Source organism: Canis lupus, chromosome 23 (genome assembly GCF_048164855.1).
Source record: "Canis lupus baileyi chromosome 23, mCanLup2.hap1, whole genome shotgun sequence".
In the NCBI taxonomy this organism is placed as follows: Eukaryota; Metazoa; Chordata; class Mammalia; order Carnivora; family Canidae; genus Canis; species Canis lupus.
In genome coordinates, this window is record NC_132860.1 from 37,288,603 (window position 1) to 37,313,691 (window position 25,089).

Genomic DNA, 25,089 nt, shown 5'->3' on the forward strand with positions numbered 1-25,089 from the left:
TCCCTATCCCCATCTTCCCTAAGGAAAGCAATTCACATTAGCTCAGGATTCACCTAATCATGTAAATAGCTATATCTTTTTAATGTAGATCCTTTCATCACAGTTTAAAGCTGACCTTTAGTTTTTTAGGTTTGGCTGTTTATGTGGATGCAAAGGTTCACAATTCCATTTTTAAAAGCCTTTAGTCTAATGGGTTGTCCAATTTCATTCTTCTAAATGCTTCTGACCCAGTGCCAGGTCTTGCCATTCAGACCTTTCCAAAGGCTGTCCTCTCTGTGTGAAATTCTCTATTTGAGGAAATTTGACAATTTTCCTTGATAATTTCTCTATCTTCCTCTATTCCTTCATAATGCCACCTCAGCTGAGTATCTCAGGTGGACTTTTTACCCTGTGACATACATTAATTTGTCCTAGAAAATGGAAACCATCTGAATAGGCATAATTGTGTAATTATTAAATTTACTATTTCTCTAATTATTTAATCCCTGCATTATTTTATTCCCTCATTATTTGCCATTAAATATGTATATTGCAGATCTGCAAAGAGCACGGCACCATGCAGCACCACGTGGCCTTCTATCAGAACTTCAAGGAGCTTAGAGTCTAATGAAAGAAATGTAACAGGAGCATTTAGAATTAATGAAATGAAGGAAATAATATGGCAAAAGAGTTATCAAAGTCCCAATTGTAGAGCATGGGACTTGCAGCATACTGAGAATCTAGTTTAATGGCAGGCTGTGTTGTTTTCTGCAGCCTTCCAAGAGCTGCTTAATTAACCTCTCTGAATTGCCCCATACTTAATATGGAGACACTTCTATGTTATTATGTTATTCTTCTTTTAAACTTGTTTGGGAAGGCTTCATTGAAGTAAAGAACATGAAATTGCTTTATCAATTGTAACATTTCAGGTAATTTTAAGGGAATTGACCACTACCTGGGAGAAGATACTCTCTTCAAGACAGTCAAGAGCAATATACTGGACATAGTAGTCACATTTACACAACCCTAATGAAATTGATCAGCACAGGTAAAAGAGTTTCAAAGGTAGCTCAATTCCAATGCACACAGTTGCTTTAATGTACACAGAATTTTTAAAGCAGAATTTGAAAACCTTTAGAAGGGATGTGTACTTTCCAGCTTCTCTGAGCCCCCAGATAATTCTTTTCTGACCAAGTAAGAATTTACTACTACTGCCAGATACTTGGCAGAGAAGCTGCAAGTCTACTGAACATGCACACCCAGAGCAGAGCTGACTCTGTCCTCTCACTGAGGGCATGCAGAATCTGTACACAGGGATATCTGTATTAGTCTAAGTTTGTTTCATGGTCTTTCCCATAAATGTTCTTCCTTGACTTTACATAGTTTTTCTATCTTCTCTGCAGACTTTGCATCAATTATTTCTCTCTTTTGTTTACTATTTCCCTCTTTCAACCCTCCTAGCCACCACTGCCACCATATTGGTACCCACCATATTTTCTATAAATACACTTTAGAAGCTCAACAGCTTTAAGTAAGGAACTTTAGGTTATTCTGGACCATGCTTAATGCACTTCAAGTTTACAAACATATGTCTAATATTCTGAGCTAGATTCTGGCATATGAACAAGTAATTATAGAGCATTATAGCAGGTGTGGTAATAAAGATTCAACTGATTGCTTTGGAGAGATAGGAAAGAGAGTCATCCATTCTGCCTGAGAAGGTCAGAGAAAGGTTTACTGAGAAGAAAACAATATTTGAGGTGGCCCATGAAGAGTTAGAAAAATTTCCAGAAATTTTAGAAAGGAAGGACAGTGTCTTCAGATACAGGAGACAGCTTCAGTAAAGGCATGGAGATGTCAAAATCCAATCTATTGGGAGTGAATTATTTATTCACAGACATAATCTGCCAGGGCAGATTAATAAACCACATTACTATTCCAAGGAAAACCTGCCTAAGATCTGTAAAGAGGACTTAACAGAGGCTAGAGTTACCCTATTTAGGGCTCTGTCCATAACAATTACATAATAGGCTAGTCTCTATCATTCCTGTGAAGCAGATACATACAGAACTTTATAGTCCAACAGGGATAATAGCCAGCATGTGCCCATGCCTAACTCTTGCTGTATCCATGGTACATAATGCTAAGCAATCAAGGCATTCATCTCTACTGGATACAACCTCAGCGTCCTCTCAACAGAGATTTCTGAGGGCCCAGTATCATTTGGTCAGACTTGGCACTTGATGTGAAACCTATTTTTATCTTCTTTTAGGATATATATTAAGAGGGAGGGGTATCTGTAAAAGATATGTTACATAATCTAGAAGAAATCCTTTCACTGTACCCCCTGTTTGGACACAAAGAGCCTATGAATACATATCTCTCTTAGCCTATGTGAATCCATGATTCAGAGAGGGAGTCTAGCCACTAAATATCTGGAAGAAAATGGCAAATTTCAATCATCCAAAATTCCAAATGTAGCCAAATAACCACGTAATTAACTGCAGCTTTTTGAAAGTAATGAGCAGTCATCAACTTTAAATTAAGAAAATTTTAGCCTATATTACTTAACAAAAGCATCTTAGAAACACAGTCAGTGTGGACAGGCTGCATTGAACAAAGCCACCAAACCAATTTACAAAACTCCTATAACATATATGTGAATTAGCCATCAAAGCTAAAAATGCTTAGAACAAAAATCCACTTTCACACATTGATTAAATTGTTTCCTTTATAAGCATAAACAGTTTAGAGAAGAAAAGCCCAGGACTGATTGCTCAGACTCTCCAGGGTGAAGGAAACAAACACATTTTTTTAAAAAACCCTCAGCTTCACAAGGTATCCCTTGCCAACCCCCTAAGGAGCAACCTCAGAGGCTGCTACAGGCTGCAGCAGCTGCCTGCCCACTTTCTCAGCAGCAAAAAATATGCTAAGCAGTGATTACCAACAGGGAAGAGGATCAAAAGTTTGAGGGAATGATTAAGCAAGATGCTGTTCCTTCTAACAGTTTTTCTATAGAAGTCGTCAATGATGGAAGCTTCAGTAACCTCAAATTTCAGTCAATTACATGTGAAACATACCTATTCTGTGCTCCTTCTACAGGAGCTCTCATTGCTTTAGTCTTCTGGGCACACTGACGACAGGAAAACCATCAAAGTCAAGGTGGATTGCTGCCAGAACCTGGGCCTGACCAAGTATATTTCTGTCCCTTCCAAACTGTTAAAACAAATAAAATCCCACAAGCTCATAGAACGAGACCGCAGTCTGCTATGCAAAGAGAGGCTTGGAGTAAGACTTCAGTTGGAAGTTATGATTGGTATGAGCAAAATTACATTGGGAGAAGGTGACTGACTTTCATCATAGAATCCAAGTCTCAGGAAGCATGAGATGTAGATGGAAATTGCTCTCATTCTGCAGACATTAGGCTGGAGTCTTATCTTACAGCTACTTACTAGCTGTATGAGCCTACAAACATCACTCAACTTCACTGAACCACACTCTTCTCTTCTGGGTAAGTCAAATCTTTTTCTTGTCCTGTGTACAACAAACAAACAAGAATTCCATTTTTGGCTTTTGAGTTTTAAAAGTCTGTCTTAGCTGGAGAAACAGAAAGGATTCCCTGCAGATTTGGGAGGACACAGGATGAGAAATGCCAAAGCTGCCCACCCTCCTGATTAAAAACCCCCTAGGCTAGGAGGAGGAACACTTTGGAGGGGAATCAAGGACTGTGTGTCAAAGTTGCAGATAGTTGACAAAGCAGGGACTTCTCAGGCTCAGAGGTGGGGTGGGGAGACACTGACCTCCCACGCAGACTTGTATGATTCATTCACAGAAGGGATCTGTAGCTCAGGGAGGTGGCTAATATCTCAGAAGAAATGACTGCAAAGGTTATTTACTAGCAAAGTGCCTGGCAAATAGTAGAAGCAAATAATTATTGACTAACTCAGTAGGGTCATATCTGGCAATACTATAAGCTTTCAGATTCTAGATCTGGGGATGAACCCTGATGGCAGTGACTGAAGGAAGGTGCCAAACCACTATTTGGTTAATACCCCTAAATTATGTGGCCGAGAAAACTTTACATACCTAAGGGAAATGCTATTAGCTAAAAACAGGGAAGAACAAAATCACACACATAAGTTTCCACTGGTATCTCTTTAAAATTGTACAGAACTGAACATACAAGTCATGGATATCATTCTTACTTCTCTTCTAGGACTCACGGGCTGGAAATAGCCATCAGGTGGTGGCTGGTGAGTAACCAGTGGTGCCCACAGTGCTGCCTCCTGCTCAGTAAAAGGCTTGCCCTAATTTTTGGATTTCAGATGCAGTGAGCAGCACCTAACAGATAGCTGGATAGGATGGTTGAGCCCTTTAGTGCCTTCATGTGTCACAGGAAAGTTGACGAGGTTGAGTTGAGATAGTTCTGTTCAATGCCTTTTTTGAAATCAGCACAGCTCTGAAAAACTCTGGAAGTTTGAACCTTATATAATCCAAATGGGGGAAAAAAAATTCCTCCTTCCTCAATTTGGAGTAATGTTTCTATAGAATCTATAAGTGTGGCACATTTCATGAATCTGACATACTAACTAAAAACATGCATAAAAGATTCTACATAAATCAAAATATACATTAAAACCTCTTCATAAAATTGCAGCTAAGAGAAATCCTGAAATAAATCATTTTATTTAATGAATTTCCCCGTTTCTTTCTTCCAGACTACAGTCTCTGAAGGGAAGGATTGTGTATTCCCAACTTTTGAACCCCAGTGCCCAGTACTATGACTGGTATGCTAGATGCCAAATAGATTTATACCCAACACTGACTGGAGTACCTAAATAAGCAGCCACTAATTTGTGTACTTTGTGAACTTGAACTTGGTATTTCAGGTTTTTCCTAACACAGAGGACTAAGAATATTTTGGATTCTTCTAAGTTTGGTAGAAAACACATCTTTAAAAAATGCTAGTGGAGATGCACAGTTCTAGATCAGGATATTAAAAGAGAATCATATGTATACCTAATCAGAAATCCAAGACATGACTACACACAGCATATCCACTACACCCATATGATCTGTCACTTTTGGGGGAAAAGATGTGACACAAGTGTCAGCATGAAGATGGAGTTACTCAATTCTGCTGGAAGATGGGGTCTTAAGGAAGTCCATAGAGAGGGTGGCCATGAAGGGATTCTGGAAAAAGATGTCCATCAGTGATGAGGGACAGGCAGGATAGCCCTATAAGCTAAGGTACCTGAAGGATGCACAGTGGTATGGAAAAATGAAACAGCTTCAAGTGTTTGAGGATATACAGATTCAGAATACCAGAGTTTTAGGTTCAGTGAGCATTGAGGAAAGGTCTGCAGTGGTATAAAGAAAGAGACCAAAACTTGTAGGATTTCCTATGCCAAATTAAAGATTTAGAGATTTTATGGTATGGACAATGGAAAGTAAGTGAAGTTTTGGGGGACAGTCCAGAAGAATCTCATGATAAGATTTATGTTTCAAGAAAATCACTTCTTTTTTTTTTTAAACAAATATTTTTTTTTGTAATTTTTATTTATTTATGATAGTCACAGAAAGAGAGAGAGGCGCAGAGACACAGGCAGAGGGAGAAGCAGGCTCCATGCACCGGGAGCCCGATGTGGGATTCGATCCCGGGTCTCCAGGATCGCGCCCTGGGCCAAAGGTAGGCGCCAAACCGCTGCGCCACCCAGGGATCCCAAGAAAATTACTTCTATTAGCAGAGAGGATAGATTGTAAGCCTAAAGGTAGAAAGAATCCTAGAGTTACTATTGTGGTATTCCAGTGAGATATTGTGGATGTAATAGGGAAGGGAAGGGAAGAGATGAGAAAAGGGAAATAGGGAAGGGAAAGGAGAGATGAGAAAAGATAGTTTCAACTTCCTTAATTTAGCAAGTAGAATACATGGGACTTAGGAGTGAGAGATGAGGAGCAGGAAATGGGTAGGAAAGTTTATTTAAAAGTTTATTTCCTGTTTATTGCTTGGGTAATTGAAGACACAAAAATGCAAACTACAGAGCGGGGAAGTTCAGGATACAGCAGGCTTTGGTGGACATATATGCAGGTCAATTTTATACCAGCAAAGAATGAGATACACAGATGCCCTCAAAATGAATATATAAATTTCTGAGTCATTAGCATTATTTTAAGCATAATTTGAATCAATTACATCACCCAAGGAGAGACCTGGGAACAGCAATGTTTTAGCGGTAGGTGGGAAAAGAGGAGCTTGTAAAGTAGGATGAGAACAGTTAAAGAAACCAGAAACAAAAATGAAGAAATCTCTTCCTCTCATTTTCTTTCTAACAAGATCTTGTTCTTTTTTTTACAAGCTTTAAAAAGTAACCTAGAGAAAGAAAAAACTAATATATTCCAACTTGCTTTCCGAATATACCCGTTACGGTTGATTTTTCCCCGTAGATTTATAGGTTATAAGAAAATGATGTAAGACTGGCTTTTTTTCCTTAAGAGAAAATTTTGAGCATCATTCCCATTTGATCACTTCTAAATCATTTCCCAAGAAACTCCCAATGGCTGTTGACAATAATGAAGTGAAATGACAAATAGGTAGATGGATAGATGCATAGTTATATGTGTATCTCTCTGCCTCTTTATATACAGTCACCATCATGTGTATATTATACATACATTCATATATTAATAATATATATGCATTCTCACCTTATAACAGTAAGTCTTTCAACCCCTCCTACCTGCAAAGTGACAAAATACAGATGTAACAACTCAGGTTATTAATAAAACTCTGTCCTTCAGGGGAAAATATGTCCCTCACAGAAGAGCCTATTACCCTTTCCAGATGTGAGTTAACAACAACAAAAAAACCAAACCAACAAAGGAAACTAATATTTATTTAGAATCTATTATGTGGAAGAACTATTCTAGTTTCATTATATTCATTATTTCCTTTAATCATTATCTTAAAAAATGCACCAGCATTGGATACAAAATGGATTCAGTCAACACATGGGAAACAGTTTTGTGAGGATAATAGCTTGAGTACTCCCCACTTCTGACCTGCCTCCTCACAATCACTCAATTGAGGAATACAATCACCCATGATTAAACTCAGCCATATGTTTCCAACACTGGTTGCATCTCAGAATTCCCCCACAAGACTTTTGAAAGGTAATCAAACCCTTTTTCTAGACTTCTTGTACGAGAATCTCAGGTGGGTTTCTTGATTTCTTGTTTTTCTAAAGTACCACAAGTGATTCTGATACTGAATTCGTATTGGAAATCACTGACTATGATATTCTCAGGACGTCCAGAAAGCATTTGCCAGGGTGGCTGGGAAAGCTACTACAAATAAAGTGGCTAAAAGACCCTTACACCCTATAATCCAGAATCTGAAACTTCAGGGACCACCACCTATATAACAGAGGCTTTTTGGTGCTCACACCTCTAGAAAGTGGGGCTTAAGAAACTTTGAGATGACTGCTAAATAATGAAGCAGTGAAGATAGCTATTAAGTAGAAATGGAATCAGGATCTTACAGAGGTATCTGCATCCTCATGTTCATTGCAGCATTATTCACAATAGCAAAGAAAAAAGAACCCAAATATCCATCAGTAGATGTGTGGATAAAGAAAATGTGGTATGTATATACAAGGATATATTATTCAGTTTTAAAAAAGGAAGTCCTGTCATATGCACCAATATGGATAAAACTGGAAGGTATTATGCTAAGTGTAATAAGCCAGTAACAAAAAGAAAAATACTTACATATAACACTTATATTATGTATCTGAAATAGTCAAACTCATAGAAACAGAATGGTGGTTGCCAGGGGCTTGAGGAAGGAGGAAATGGGAAGTTGCTACTGAATGGGTATAAAGTTTCAGTTATGTAAGATGAATAAGTTCTAGACGCTTGCTGTATAACATAGTGCCTATAGTTAAGAATATGGCAATATACACTTTAAAATATGTTAAAAACATGAAATTAACATGAAATTATAGATTTCTTACCATTAAAAGATACACACACACATAAAAGAGCACAAGGACATTTTTGGAGGTGATGGATATGTTTAATATCTTGATTGTGGCGATATCCAAACTCATCAAAATGTACACATTAAATACATGCAATCTTTATATACCAACTATACCTCTATAAAACTTAAAAAAGGAAATGAAAAACGTGTTTTTTTAACTGTAAACAAGTAAACAAAGGGATTATTATTGAGTTTAAACATTCCTGGTGGGACAGAGAAGTTTGTTAAATTCATATGCTCTAAACCTAGTTATAGAACTACACATTTTCAATTGTCTGTTTGGATCTAATTTCTACTCAATGTAGTATTTTAAGTTTTCACTCAAAGGTTTATATCCCATTATATTACCCTGAGGACATACTTCTCTTTCAATACTCAAATCAGAACAGGATCTGTCCTGATCATATATTGCAATATGATTTGTGCTGGAAAATGCTGCTATTGATCACCATTAGTAGAGACATGAGTTCAGATTTGCTTTCTTAGGGATGGAAGTAGATTTCTATTGATTCATCTATATCATCTTTCAGCCTGTCTCATCCCTGTACTCCTCAATGTTACAAATTAGTCAATGAGTCACAAAAATATGTTAAACAGGTTTGCAAAAGAATTCATTCCCTCAAAAAGCATAAGTAAAACACCAGCTGTGTGTCAGACACTGTTGTAGGCAGCATTAGTACTAGGAGAGATAGAACAGAGTCCTTTCCCTTAAGAATCTGAGATAGTCATGTAAACAGATCAATACATCAATGTGGTCAATGTTACAACAGACACATGCACATCATGCTATCACAGCAAGGTGGAAGCAGTACCTAGTTCTAGCTAGGGAGGTCAACATTATTTCATAGAAAAGAGAACATTTTGGTTGTATCTTTTTTTTAAAGATTTATTTATTGAGATTTTTTTAAAGATTTTTTTTAAAGATTTATTTATTGAGAGAGAGAGAGGGAGAAGCAGACTCTCACTAAGCAGAGACCCTGACAGGAGGCTTAATCCCCGGACCCTGAGATCATGACCTGAGCCAAAGGCAGACACTTAAGCAACTGAGCTATCTAGGTGGCCCACATTTAGGTTGTATCTTGAAAGCTGAGTTGGATTATATTTATTTCTCCCTAATTTGCATTGCTTTTAAGTGAGCTATAATAGCCTGAATTTCATATGTAAGTATGGAATGCACAGGCTCACATTAAAAAAAAAAATCTTAACTCTCTTTACAGTGTCATAGGCAATTTCCATTAGATCCATGATCTTACTGAAGCTAACAAATGATTACCCTTCACATTTGAGCAAAAATAGGTGCCTAATTGAAGAGACTGATAAGCAGCTGCGATATATAGATGGCATTTTATGTGGGAAAATTGAGACCTTAAGTAAAGCACCTAGAGAAAAAGACATGACATAACTTTTGTCTCTTGCATTAAATCCTAACTGGCATTTTTGAAATATGACGTTGTCAGATCTTTTTCAGTATGGTAAGCAGAATAATGCTTCCATCTTATCCCTGCAAAGATGTCCACATTCTAATCCCCAAACTTTTGAATAGGTTACAATACTTGCCAAGGGGAACTTTGCAGATGTGATTGAGTTTAAGGAGCTTGAGGTGATTACTGTTACCTTGGATTATCCAGGTAAGCCCAATGTAATCACGAAAGCTCTTATAAAAGGGAGATAGGAGGGCTAGATCATAAAGGGAGAGGTGATGATGGAAGAAAAAGGCAGATTGGTGCATTTTTAAGGCAGGGGCCACAAGCCCAGGAATGCACGTTGCTTCTTCCCGAAGCTAGACACAGATTCTCTCCTGGAGCCTCCAAAACGAATGTAAGCATTGTTGACATTTCATTTTTATACCTGTTTTTTTTTTTAATTTTTGATATCAGGAAATTTAAAATAATAGGTTTGTGTTGGTTTAAATCACTAAGTTGTTATAATTCATTATAGCAGCATTAGTAAACTAATATATATACCAAAGCCTTGACAGGACAACTAAAGTTGAGCTGTAAGCATGGAAAGCCATATAATCCTCTGTTACTTGTACCATTTCAATATGAGAGGTCAAAGATTCCCTTAAAAAACTACAGGAGAGTTACTCACTGTTGTTCAGAAATTTTGTAAAAATCTTCAGTAAAGCTTTAGCAATCCCTACTCTTTTCTATAGAATTTACAAAAAGTATGTTGAGGTCCATTGGACAACACCCGGCCTTTGGGTTCCTTAGTCATCACTTTTAAAAGAATGACTTTAATTTTAACAATAGTAAGGACTAGCTAACTGGTCCTCATCTGCATAAGTTATCAGGTCAGCTGACAACTGAGGGATGGCCGGTGGTATAATAGTCCCCAGAACATGGGGCTGTATATTCTTATAGGAATAGTTAAATGCTAAAGATACCATCCTTCACTTTAATCATCTTATATTTAAAGGTCAAGGAAAGTGTCAAAGAAGTAAAAACATGGAGGTAAACTCTAGAGAAAACTAAACCATGGCATTTTTTGCCATTTTTCCTAGAAGCAAGAGGCCTGATGAAGATTCTTGGTTTCAATAACCCAACCACCACTGCCAGGTTTCCCCATCTGTTTGCTAAGAAGATTATTATGGCATCAAGCAGATGAAGCTGTCAATGAAATTAAAGGACTCTAGGAGGGGATGCCTTTTTGTGATGAGGTTTAATTTTTTAATTTTTTTTTTTCAGTGGCAATGGGCTGTGATGAGGTTTTATTAAGAAAAATACAGACCAAGATAGGAATTAATTTTTTTAAGGAAGTACAATAATTGTATATTTCCCACAAATAACATTTAACATATAATTTTAATATGCCAACACTGTGTTGGGGACTGGAAACAGAACAGTGTTCAAGAAAAACCTTACCAAGCTTAAAGTTTAACAGTGAAGACAAAAATAAAAGTACAAAACCTCTGAGAATGAATAAAAGAGAACCCTGACTAGTTCATGTCAGCTCAGGCTGCCAAAACAACATTATGGATTAGGTGACTTGACAAATAGGAATCTATTTTCTCACAGCTTTAGAGTCTGCATTCAAGATTAGGGTGTCAGCAGGATTGGTTTCTGGGTAAAAGCTCACTACTTGACTTGCAGACAACTGCCTTCTAGCTGTGTCTTCACATGCAGAGAGAGAGACAGAGAGATACAGGGAGAGGGGTGGGCAGAAAAAGAGAACACTCTGCTATCTATCTTATAAGGGCCTTAATCCCATCATGTGGGCCCTATTTTCATAACCTCATCTAAGTGTAATTACCTCCCACAGGCCCTATCTCCAAATACCACCACGTTGGAAGTTAGGGCTTCAACATACAAATTTTGGGGGGACAGAATTCAATCTATAATATCAAGGAAGTCTTTGTTTGAAGATGTGTTTATTAAGGTTACAGCACAATAGAAAATCCTTAGACTGTTCCAAATAAAGGAAGAAGCATGTACAGATTCCAATATGGGATCGGAACTTGATATATTTGGGGAACTGAAAGAAAGAGCAGTGAGGCTGTAGTACAAGGAGGGAAAGAAAGCCTGGCATGAGAGAAGGCTGGCAGGAGGTGATCATCCAGAACTTTGTGGCCTGTCATTAAAGGATTATGCAGTATATCTTTAAAAAATGTAATGCTATCAACAAATTTTAAGCAGGGACAAATTGTAATCAGATTTGTCTCTTATAAATCTCACTGTGGCTTCTATTTGCAATATGGATTGGCATGGGACAAAAATGATGTGGTGAGACCAGTTAGCAGCTCATGGGAGAGATGATGATGATGGCTTAGACTGATAGCAGAGATAGAGAGAAAATGACACATTCAGAAATATTTAGGAGTTAAACGTAAGTAATAGGTGAAAGACAATGAGAGAGGAAGATAAATCAGGGTATATGGCTTGATCAAATGTCAAAGGATGGGGCAGGAGGGACAATCCCTGAGATGGATAACGCTAGAAAAATAGATTTCTTAAGCAGAAAATCATAAAATGAGTTTTAGATGTTTTTTTTTAGGTTTTTTAAAAATTTATTTTTTTAAAGTTAATATGTGCATAAAAGGAAACTGAAAAACACAAGAAGCAAAGAACAAAGTCATCCATAATCACAAGCAGTTTACAGTTTGACTTTTAGGTCCCGTGTATGTATCTATCTACACAAGTAAGCATTTTAATGTAAGATCATACAGTTATGTATCATGCTTTTACACACCTTGAATATTTATCATGTCAAAGTCCCCAAACTATGATATTTTGATAACAGTTTTAGATATTTTGGGTTGATGCTCCTGTAAGGCATCAAAGAGAAGCTGCTGAGAAGACAATTGGATAGGTCAGTAATTTAGAAAAAAAGTTTCGGTAGAAAATATAAATTTGGGTGTCACGGAAGTGAGTAAGAGCACCTTGGGAGAGGATATAGACTAAGAGTGCTGAGGACTTCAGGTGCAAGGAAAATACATATGCCAAATGGAACACTAAGGACTCTAGGGCTTTAAACCCCATATGAATACTTTAGCTCCTAGGCAAGGCAAGGGGAGGGGTTGCAGCACCACTGATAATACTTCATGAATATCATGGTCTTCCTTTCTTTTTACAAGTAACCCCATGCTACCTTCAACCGTCTAATTCTTCTCTCTCTCTCTCTCCTTTTTTTTTTTTTTTTTTTTACCATTATTACATATCACCATCAGTCAGGAATACAGTATCTGCCTTCTCTCATTCCTGTTCTCAAATAAGATCTAAAGGAAGAACAGATTTCAATGGAAGTAGAAGAAAAGTCATGATTCCCTTTCCTTTTCACTTGCAAGTCACCCTTTCTTTCTTCTTGACATTTCCCCAAACTTCACATTTTAAATAAAATTCTTGATAATTACAGAAGCAACTTTCCCAAGAATGAATAGCTAATATGAGTAGCTTTTTATAACAAGCTGTCAGCTCATTATGTTGGCTAATAAATAAAATCTATCCGGTCATCATGGAAATGGAGAATCATTCCTAAAGGGAAAAATCTAACAAATCAACTACAGTCAATATTTTCTAAAGTGAATTGTGAATTCTATAGTGAGTTGGACAAAGACCATGATGAGCCTGTTATCTCTACTGATTTCCTACTTGCAAAAGGATGGGTTCACCATTCCAAAGCCTGCTTAGCTGTCCTTCAACAGCACAGCAGGGACCAGAACTCCAGTTTTTTCACAATGGAAAGATCTCCGTATATAGTTTTGAGGTTGGATTGTGTTTGTAAAATATGAATTGCTAGGTCTTCTCTGATCAGCATGAATATGAAGCTTCCCACAAATAAGAGTACCCTCTACAACACAACAGTTGTGAAATAATTATGCTCCTTTGGACTGTGTGTCTTCTTTCTCTAGCTCCTCTGGGTCTCTCATAATCACCACAATGACCATTAGTCAACCAGCAAAGATAGTCATATGCCATTAGCAAAAACAGATTGCTCCTTGAATGACTCCACAAAACTACTGCCTCACAGTATGAAATTTTTGGTTCAGTTGGATGCTTAAAAATATTTATTGAATGGCAAAACAAAAACAAACAACAAACACAAACTAAAAAACAAAAAAACCCAAGGAGATATTTGACACTTTGGACTATTAAGAAGCATAAGCTAACTCTTGATTTCTAGAAATTCATAACTTATTGAATGCTCATGACAGTTATATATCACAACAGGTTAGAAGGGCAATTAAGCTAATGCATTTAGGATAGAGTGCTAAGTGAGAGCTCATAGAGAAGTGATCTCATGTGTGGTGTGTGTGTTCTAATGATTGAGATGTCAAGAAACAGGGTGAGGGGAGAGATACATGTCAATCTGATTACATATGCACAATGTGGTTTTGGGATTATGAAAGGCAAAAACTAGGTCTGTTTGCATGAAGCAAAAGTATTGAGTTATAGGACTGGGAGGTTCAATTGTCAGTATTATTATTTATTGGCATCCTGTGCTTGTTTCAGCAGCACATGTACTAAAGTTAGAACAATAGAGAGAAGATTAGCATGGCCCCTGTGCAAGGATAACACACTATTTACTGACAATCCCTATGATACCACAGACATGCATCAGAAAATATTCTCTACCATAAATATGAGGCTGCCACTGCCCATGTATTACTAAGTGTTAATCTAATTCCAGAATACATTTTGGCTCAAAATAGGCTCAAAATACATTTTAATCCAAGTATGAATGATATCAAGATCCTTCTAATCTCAACTTCTTTCTTATAGCAGAGAATTATGGTACTCAAATGGACAAAAAAAAATGTCCAGCATAGTTTATAATAACAGATGTTTCTAGAAAAATTCCAAATCAGTGAAAACCTATAAAAATAACCAACTTCAAAGACTTTTAACAAGCAAGCCAAAAATAAGAGTATTATGAAGTGATTGTTGTTTGTTTTTTTAAAGAACAATCATACTATGAATCACTTGGGACAAGGATAATACAGTAGTCATAGTAGATGAGGATGAATGGAGAGGAAACAACTCACCAGAGAGAAAGCAAATACTTACTAGACCAAGAAATCACTATAAAGCTGCACAAAGGAGAACCCGGAGCCTAACTAAGAAAATAAGCAGGAAAAAGTCAGCAGAAGGCAGAATTGGTTCACTCTTGCCTCTAAGACAAGGACTTCAGGGGAACTGAGTGCCTACTCAAAGCATCAATCACTTCCAACTGGGAATCCCTACTAAAACATGTAGACAGTAAAGTGCCCAGCTATCCTGGTGACTTCCCTCAGAACCCCTCCTCCTATGTCAGTCTGCCAGCTGCCCAACAAATTAAATGACACATGAGGGAGTTTAGTGCACAGACAGCCTAAAACACGGTTGGCTTATCCTGAATTTTTTGAAAGGTGTATTTCCACCTTTCCAGTTTACATCCATGTAAAATTATTAAAGTGTAAGTGTATTGCCTTGAAGATGATTATATAAATGAGAATTTATTAATTACATAGTATAATATAGACCACATCTTCCACATAATAAGTACTCTAACATTTCTTTATTCCAAAGCAGAACATCTAAAACTAAGCTCATGGGCTTGGTTAAAAAAATTCAGCCTTTTCCCCACAGTATTCAAGAGCATTCAGAACACTTGATGTACTGGTTTTAGTTGACTCTGAGGAAAGTACACATAATTTAGCATGACCCAAACTCTTCCAAGAATTTATGATCTCTAGACTTGCAGTATGAAATATTTAAGAAAATGAACCATCAATTTATTCACTTATTCAATAAGCATTTATTGAGCACATACTATTAGGCATGGCACATTTCTAGACACTACAGATAGAGATAAAACGCTAATGGAGCTTACATTTGGTGGGCCAGAGGTAATTATAAATAACAGTATGAGGAATGTGAGAACACATCAAAAATAAAACTGCAGCATATTGCAACCAACTAAAGTATATAATTTGTCATCATATCTTCAAACTATCAGAGTAGTGTTAGGGCATAAGTAAACTGGGGACAACAAAAATTAGAAAGTGCCTGCTGATCAGACCTGGGGAAGAAAGTGCCAGATGTGACCTTTGCCTTGACATTTGCAAAGCCTCCTATTATCTTATCCTGACAATAGGTTACAAGGTTTGGTTTTGAAAACATTCCAAGATGTAACTTTAAAAACTCAAAATAACTTGTTATTCACTCCCAAGACCTTTAGCACTTTTTAAAAATTCAATTGAAGAGGTTAAAAGGAAATAGCAAAATACAGAAAAAGAAAAATTGAACTATGTCAAATCATTTCTGGAGGTAATTATAGACATGGTTTCAGATATTTGGCATGTCTGTTTCTGGAAGTTGTAAACGGTTTCAGCAAAAATCGAGATAATAGGATATAATGCTAGGTTTGCTGTTGTTTTACAACAGATTTGCTCATATCATAACATTTTAAGTAATATTTTAAAATATTGATGTGGGGGACTCTGTAAGTAGATATAAAACCTTATTAAAAGCCTTATTTTGTTTTATGGAATGGAAAAAAATTGAATATGCTTTTTTGGTTGCTCTTTCTTTTTAACCTAAAATGAAATAAATGATAACCAGTTTCCCAAAGTAGATCAGAACATGATAATCAACTCAAGTATTTAATTGACTGATGTAAATTTGGTTGCTACTTCTGTCAAATTTTGGTCTCTTCTTTACCTCTCCTGTCCCCCCATGGTTTCAGAACTTTACTTTTCTTCTTCACAGCCAGATGTTTTAGGACTCATCTCCCAGGTGCTAATCTTAAAAGTTAGGGTGCCCAATGTGGAGCACAAACCCTTTTTGCTCCTCAAGAAGCAGCTCTGGGTTTTGAGTTCCCTCCTGATTGTGGGTCACCACACCAGGGGGTGGGTGGGATTTATGATGAGACTGTTTCTCAGCCTTTCCTATCCACTTCAATATGGTTTCCCTCGGATCCCTGGGTGGCTCAGTGGTTTAGCACTTGCCTTCAGCCCAGGGTATGATCCTAGAGTCCTGGGATTGAGTCCCACGTTGGGCTTCCTGCATGGAGCCTGTTTCTCCCTCTGCCTGTGTCTCTGCCTCTCTCTCTCTCCCTGTGTCTCTCATGAATATATAAATAAAATATTTTAAAAAATATATGGTTTCCCTCTCATGTACCTGATGCAAAGGGGGCTGCTTTGCCAGGTTTTGTTTTAGTTTTTTTGTTTTTTACTTTAGGTTCTCCCCCTGCCCCGAGCAAATTGTTTCATTGATAGCTATAGAGTTGGTGTATCTGTGGGAGAAGGTGGTTTCCGGGTCTTCCTACATCATCATCTTGGACCAGAACCTTGAAATTGATCAAACTTTACTTCTCTACATTATTTCCTGCTACCCTTCAAATTATCACTTGGATACTTTATTACAATGCCTCTTCATCTCCTATGAGTGAACTGATTGTTTATGAAAAGATAAAATAGCTATCTCATCAATAGGAATCTTTTCTCTATGCCCCTCTTTATACAAACATTGCATTTTAAGCACCTTAGCCAACACTAATACCTATAACATCAGTCAGCACTGATATTTTACTTTTCCTTTTCTTTGGAGGCATTTTAACAGCAATAAAAATAAATGATTACAGCATTCATTTTCCTTTTCCTTGCCTAGTGTGAGTTTTCACTTTCCTAGCTGGAGGCATCTAGGCATACAAGTATCTACAAACTGGCAAAGAGCTGAGTTCTCATTGTCTGCTTCCCAACAGAAGGGAAGCCTATAAACAAAGACAAGCACATTTTTGGAATTTCTTTGTCAAATATTCCTCCCCTCTCCAGCTGAAGCCAAATGAGGAAGATCACAAGCCAATCACTGATGAAGGCCTGAAGCATACTGTAAGAATCCAGGATCAATAATGTGTCTCAAAGTCAAGAGCCAGCTTAGTCTTCTCAAAAGTGGGGTGCTAATCCTAGAGGCCCAGTGTTTCTTAATGGCAGTGCCACCTATATCCTGGGTAGACGGTTGTATATGTCATCTCATATCTTGCTGGGTACTTAACATCTCTGGCCAACTCCTAAATGCCAATAGCTCTCTCCAGTCATCTAAACAAACAGAAATGTGACCAAACATTTCTAACAGGTGCCTAGGGGGTTGGTGTCACCATCAGGTATGAACCACTGTGCAAGGCCAACTGTGATACAGTGATAATGATGCCTGGTAGAGAAATCAGGAAGGCAGGTGGTAAGAAGTAATAAGTGAGCAGTTGGAGATAGCACAAAGACTAAAGACCTTAATCTCTGATAGCTTGTAATGCTAGCTCACACAGGGATAGCCCAGAATGTGATCTAGGATCACTGAAAGCTTCCAAAACAGGTAGCATACTCCATCTTCTAGGCTTTTTAAATGTCTGTTTCCAAATAAATATGTTAAATTTATAATGATTTGTCATTCTTGTTTTCATATTTGAGTTACCCTTATAGGATGCTGGTTGCTTTACAGAATTTTTCATTGACTTCAAAGGAATGGTAGCAGCCCTCGAAATGAAAGGAAACATTTACTACTTTAAGCCTCATGTCTTCAAACAGTATAATTCTCCTTCCTTAAGGAGACTCCCAAAAACTACACACAAAAAAAATGAAGGATGTGTCAATACCGAACTTCCTACAGGAAATTTACAGCATGCTCCTCAAATATGTCAACTCCAAGCACTAAGGAAAACAGATTCTTGGGGAAGGGGCTTATGGCTGAAACCAAAAGAAAGGCAGAAAGGAAAACAAAAATGCTGTGGAGCATGTCTGTTCCTTCCTAGAATCAGGGATTTGGGGTTATTGTTTTTTGTTTTGTATTGTTTTTTCTCCCTACAAGTCAAAAAGTGACAAGACATGAAAACTCATACAAGGAGAACAGGAAGGTTAAGAATAGATACTGCAATGGTCATTTGTGATAAGTAGGAGAGGAATCAGAGGAGTGTTGAGACAGCACCTGAGGGCCCTGCAGCCCCAGACAGAGAAATGGCTGCTCAGTCCTCTTTTCAGTGACTGTGAATGATTTAAGATTGATCTTTGAAATTTGCAGTCTTATTTTCAAAAATGTTTTTAATACATTATATTTATCTTTATTCCCTTGCAAACAGTAATGGCAGGGAGAGGTATATGATCTGTGTGTCTGGATTGGCTCTTTCTGGGCACCAGAGTCCTGATTGGTTTATTTAACTCAAATTCTTCTCAAGATAACAAAAGATTTTATGGAGGATGAAATTCACACCCCTAAAAGAGAAATATATACAGACCTTTAAAAGAGCTCTTACTGTTTACCTATCAGCCCCCATTCTTCGATTTCTCCTCACTAATTACTAATGATGATGAACCCATGCTTAACCCATGTGGGTGTGATTGAAGGAAAAATCTGGCAGCCGCAATTCTTGACCCAAACCATCAGTGCCAGGATGTTCACTGCTTACTTCAGAGAACGTATTTAAATCATTGTCATACTCAAAATGCCATTAACTTAAGTGACTGAATTCTTATCAGATTTCTTCTGGAGGCCTTGTTTCTTTCATTGCCCTCAGCAGAACATAAGCAACAAGTGAGTGACACTAAAATGTTCTGTGTCTGGGTGTGCATTCAACCTGTAGAGTCTGTACTTTGTGGCATTTTAAGTCCTTTTGGCAGGAAATTGTAAATTGTGCAGAAACATAGGTACCCTGAGACTTCTTGTGGCAAAACATTATGCATTAGCCTGGCACCTATAAATCCAAAGAGTATTGCTTAACAACTTCATTACAAGTATCATGTTGAGAACAACAGCACATTGAGTAGTCTAAGCTATTTACACATAATAATATATACTTTTTTTATTTTTATTTATTTATGATAGTTACAGAGAGAGAGAGAGAGGCAGAGACACAGGCAGAGGGAGAAGCAGGCTCCATGCACCAGGAGCCCGACGTGGGATTCAATCCCGGGTCTCCAGGATCACGCCCTGGGCCAAAGGCAGGTGCCAAACCGCTGCGCCACCCAGGGATCCCTAATAAATACATTTTAGAGCATGTTTATCCCCCCCAAATCAAAACACAAGACAGGATACTGCCTTCCTTGCTTATCAAATAAAGAATTCCATTGCTATAGACAATGATTGGAGGAAAAAAACATTTAATTTCAAATGGCCTCATAATCTGGTTTTAGACAGTTATCTTAGTCAAGCATTTTCTGGTTAAAATTGAGCCATTTTATCTTTAGGCTATTAAATCTTACAGTTATTGACTTGTCTGAAGTGGAAAAAAAAACCTTATGGTCTCTAAGCAATCATTGAATTTTAATTTATAAATAGAAGGTAAAAAAAAAATCCAAATGGTAAAAAAGAATAAATTCAAACCTGGATTGAATAAAGATAAACAAAAATAAATTATAAAATTATGAAATTATGTATAAGAATCCTCAGAGCTATTTAAGCATTTTAGCTTTAGTGTTTAGCTCGTTTCCTAGGGAAACTCCAAAGCAATGTGAGCAATGGGTAGCCATACAATGTAACCTTGATCAACAAACTACTAACTTGATTAACAGACTATATACATACACACACACACATATATATATATATATATGCACACACACTAACGCTACATCCATTTTCAGTAATACTTTTTAAATTACTCAATACATAGATGTTAGTACTGCTTTAACAAGGTTTTGTTCTGCTCCTAACCTCCATTTTTCATTTTCATTAACAAATCTAGATGGCAAAACAGAAAACAGCCATTAACCTCATAAAGACCAGCACTCTAGCAAAAGTTGTTTATATACTGGAGGGAAAGATCTTATCTGAAATGACTTTGAAAAGTTTTGTGAGTATTCAAAGAACAATTTAATAAGCCAGATTTCTGTAAGCATCTATTGATTTTCTGGCATGTACAAAGGCAGATATAGGAAGAAGGCAATAGAGAATAATGTTTAATGCCATAGAAATCAAATAAGGACTTTAATTCTTGCTTCTGCATATGACTGGCCCTATCAGGTTGGGCAAATTGCTTAGTTCCTTAAAGCCTCAGTATCCCTATCTGTAAAAGGGAGATAAAATATACCTCATAGGATGAGCATGTAGCACAGTGTCTGGCACATATTAAATATTCATTACCGTAACTCCTGCTATTAGCAGTGAAAACTACCACCACCATTCCATCAACCCTTTAGGATACAGTGTTCTAGAGAAGGATTTAATGATCCACTGGCCAGAAGGACTAAATGGATTTTCAAGTCATTACCAGAGACAAAACACAAGCAGTGACAGAATGATATTCAACAGATTCAAGAAAAGATACTCCACTTGGAAATTCAATTAAACAAACTCCACATATGTTTATGAGTGTCTACTATTCACTAGGTAAAATGTTTGATTCTGGAGATTTAAAGACCTGAAAGACAGAGATTTGTTCCATGGAGCAAAGGCTGGAGAGAGGAACTCATAAACATCAATCCCTTAGAGGAGTGTCAAAGGAAAGGAGGAATCAGCTTAACCCGGGAAGGTCATGGAAGGCTTTTAAGAATGGGCAACAATGAAACACAACCTGAGGGTAGTTGCTAGGGTGCAAAAGGTTTGTATCATAAATCTCTGTCAATTGCCTTCTTTTGCTTCTCCCAAGGCAGTTCCTAGGGCTACTTTCAAATTTCTTCTGGAGAACTACATTTTTGTAATATAGGATAAATATGTACCTGTTGGCTATCAAAGAAGAAATAAAAACATCATTTTGTCATGTATCTCCTAGCAATCTATTATGTATGGCTAGTGAATGTGTAGGAAATAGAAAGAAAGTGGTTAGAAGTTGTTTCTGTCAAAGGGAGATTCCAGACCAGGTATCTGTGTTGGGAAACAGAAGACCATTCCCTTGCTTACCCTCAAACATCTCTTGGTGCCACTGTCAGAAATGATTTGGATGGACTACAGCCACAACTCATGAAAATATATTTGTACATTCTCTGTATGATATTGGAATATATCTAAAAAAAAAACGGTGTAACATGATGGAGCCAAGCCACTTCATTTGCTAAGCATTTGTCATACCCTTAATTGAGCAGTTCACTTGGTTGGCAACCAATAATCTGCAGAAGTGGAAAACACAGTGTTCAGGAGAGGATAATAAAGAATGCTTAATGGAATATATTTGTGTCCATTAGTGTTCACATTTGACCTTGTCAAACACAATCAAATCATCAATGCAAATGATTAAGCATCTTAAACCATAATTTTGGAGGATTTATCATAAAGCATGGTTTATATGAAACTTTTTAAAAATATTAATCTTTAGGTCATTTCAAGCTTCTAAGAAGTATATATGCTCAAATTCTCACTCAGATCTCACTGTCAAGTGACCCAACAATGCTACTAAAACAAAGAGAATAAATTTCCAGTAAGGAGGAAGAGTTAATGTAGACTCTAAACCATGAAATTTTCTTTTTCCATGTATTTTCAGTTATACAATGTCCAATTCATATTTTAGGTTCTGCTGTGCAAAAGATATGGAGCACCTTCAAAAAAAGACACTAAAAAGCACCATCTGTTCACGTTGAAGAAAAAAAATTAACTTCTTAATCATAAAAATTGCTCTCCAAAGAAGTAGACTGGAAACATCCGGATGTGAGGTTATAATTTAAAACAAAAGCAAAACAGCCTCCCTTAAAAGAAGTGAAATGCTTAATTCAAACTTACTGGATAGCTGATAATGAAAGTGAAAATGCTGGCATCTATAGATATTGGGAAGTCTTGGGATTTGAATTTTATCACTGAGCATCTGGTTATATTCATACTTGGAGAAAATCTTTAAGTGGCAAAAATTCATACAAAGTCTAAAAGGAGTTTATTACAACTGGGATGCCTCTATTAATTCTATATTCCCTTCTGATGTGGATTATATCAATTTCTACTGGTGACAACATGTTAATACAAAAGTTTGAGGCTTAATCTGGTCCAGCCTAGCCCACTTACCCAGGATCAATAGAATAGGCATTAAATAAGGTTTTCATTAAATCAGGGCAATAATTATAATCTACCAAGTATCACCCTTTGATTGCTACATGTGGAAAAGCTGAGTCTTGAAGTTAAGTTACTTGCCCATGTGTCATGTTCCTAGAAATCAGTGAAGTGGGAATTCAAATCCAGGTCTATTTGCCTCTACACCCTATGTTTTTGCCTGCAGTAGATTGTCTTCTAGGTTAAAACTAAAGGGGTTTGTCTGTCTCCATTTTCTTAGCATGACCACTACATCTGATATAACTAGTATCCATGATTATTAAACTGCATTTAATTAATTCAAATCTCCCCATATTAATCCATTACCTGAAAGATATTTCGGGGAGTTGAAAGTTTCTCTGAAATAATATTATGAATAACAACAGCGGCAACAATAGTAAACCTTTAGCTCTCTTTTCATATTTTTCTTTTTCTCCCTCCACAATAGCCCATTACAGATTAATTATCAAACAAGGATTTTTCTTGTTAATGTATTTTGTTATTTTTTAGACTTTTTTGCAAATCCAGGAAAAGAGGCCTGTTTCATCTTAGCTTCCCTCCTGTATCTCTCAGTCTGAGGATCATCAGTAGCCATCCTTTCCTCCTTCATGCTTCTCAGGAATATCAACTAATCCTGGCTGGCTCTGCTTTCATCTAAATCCTTCTGTCCTATGTTCAATATGGAGGAAGAAACGGTAAGTAAGAAATGCTTCATCCAGAGCTTCAGTTTTGATCCCCTGGCCAAGCATGCCTTGACCACAGCTAAAAAGCTTCTGAAGTGCATCTGGATGACTGGCACAACTAAATTTTAATGTCTTCCACAGAAGAGGGAAGGTGGGTAATCCATGTCTCATATCTTTGACTTAAGGCCTCAAACGTCCCAATTCAAATTCAGAAGTTCTCTGGAGTAAACCACAGGATACATTAAAGTTCTATATTCAAATCATAGATGTTTATTTAGATATTTTTCACGGGTCTAACTATTGTGGTTTATCACTAATAAAGATATAAAAAAAGAAAAAGACATTGATCCTAATCTCCATAGTTACTTAAAAAGGCAAATACTATAATGCTATGGAGTTTAAGTGGCAGCCAGTAGCAAAGAGAAGAAATGCTATTAGAATATATTAAATGGCAACATTACCAAGAGCTGTGGAAATCTGTGAAGGCTTGGGGAATATTAACTGATCATATTATAATTAACCATTATTAGACAAAATGGGTATTACTATAGACAAGAAAAAAATGGAGAGAACAGAAATGAGACCTTTGTGAGACTTACCCCACTACTGACACTGTCAGAGCATAGGAGGGCAAATAGCAAATGAAATAATAATAATCATTTCTCATATTGATTAGTGCTGACTGTATGATAGGCATGATGCTAATTTTTTTCCACTCCATAATTTAAGAATTACTCTCTCTTGTTAGAGATAAACAAAATAAAGCTTTGAGAGATTAAAGAACTTGCTAAGAACATGGAGCTCGTAAACCCAGAAGGCAAGATTGGAAATCTATGAACAGTGGAGGTCTTCCAAAGCAAAGCCCTTATGGTTAGCCATGATGTTGAGGGAGTTGAGGTGCCATGATGTTGAGGGAGTTGAGGTGCTCAAGAATGGTATGTATATCCACCTCCTTTGTTTTGATTCATCCATCCCTGACGTGGGGATTGATCTAGATATCTACACAAAACTCCTGCTTGTCAAGACATAAGGGAGAAGGAAGCAAACCATAGTGCCCCCCAAGGCCTAAGATGCTAATCCAACCCTAAATTTACCATTGCAACCTTGGGATATTTTATAAACTCAGTTTTCTCAAAGATACAAGGATAGTGAAATGAAGCAATGCTGTGTGGTGGAAAGCCCTAAGATAGAGCCTTATGCACCTGGGTTTAAATCCGAGATCTACCACTTATTAATGATGTGACATTGGGGGAGGGGGGGAATTCTTTAATGTATCTGAACTTACAAAGTATAGATAATGATTTCTCTATAAAATTACTATGCGGATTAGGGGGGAGAGGGGGGGTCAGTTGCCTAGTAGTATCTAGCACAAAGCCCAGGCCTGTAATCCCTCATCTAAATTTTACAGCCAAATGTAATTTGGAATTCAGAGCATATATGTGGATTTTAGGAAGGTCAAAGAGGCATGCACCATATATTACTTAACACCCCAGTAGAGTGTGAGATGGTACCCCAGAATTAATTGTTTTGCCATGAAATATATGGATTCTCACCACAGTAGAGTAAATAAAGACCTTGAGTGAATAGTTACTTATTACTTCTGGTTGACTTTTGTTGCCTAACTAGTCTGCTGAAAACTTATCAAATTCTTTTTATTTTCTAGATATATATGACAATGTTAACAATAAATGGAAATAATTGAAGGGTATAGGATTGATTTAGCTATTGTTGCAGTTTCTCTAAGCCTTTTTTTTAAATTAACCCCCAAAAAATATTTTTAGTACTTCTTTGGATATTGGACATGTGGTTAGGATACTATATAAGAGTTCAATAACTGATAGTTTCTTTCTTTGTGCTCCAGAGAAGTACAAAAGATACAAGTTACCTATTGAGTGTCAGGCAAATGATTAATTGTACCTTAGAGTGTTCAGGTCCTCCAGGACACTGCATTTGGGGATGCTGATTAGTCATA

General features: G+C 37.0%; 1 protein-coding gene and 1 non-coding gene across 18 annotated transcripts in view; one reads left to right on the plus strand and one right to left on the minus strand.

The window, feature by feature from the left end:
- The window catches only part of DLG2 (discs large MAGUK scaffold protein 2), a 1,975,849-nt gene that overhangs the window by 1,303,718 nt on the left and 647,042 nt on the right, over positions 1-25,089 (minus strand). The window lies entirely within an intron of this gene.
- LOC140615676 (U6 spliceosomal RNA) lies at positions 13,956-14,062 on the plus strand. The gene has a single exon (XR_012016159.1). It is a non-coding gene; the product is annotated as a U6 spliceosomal RNA (small nuclear RNA).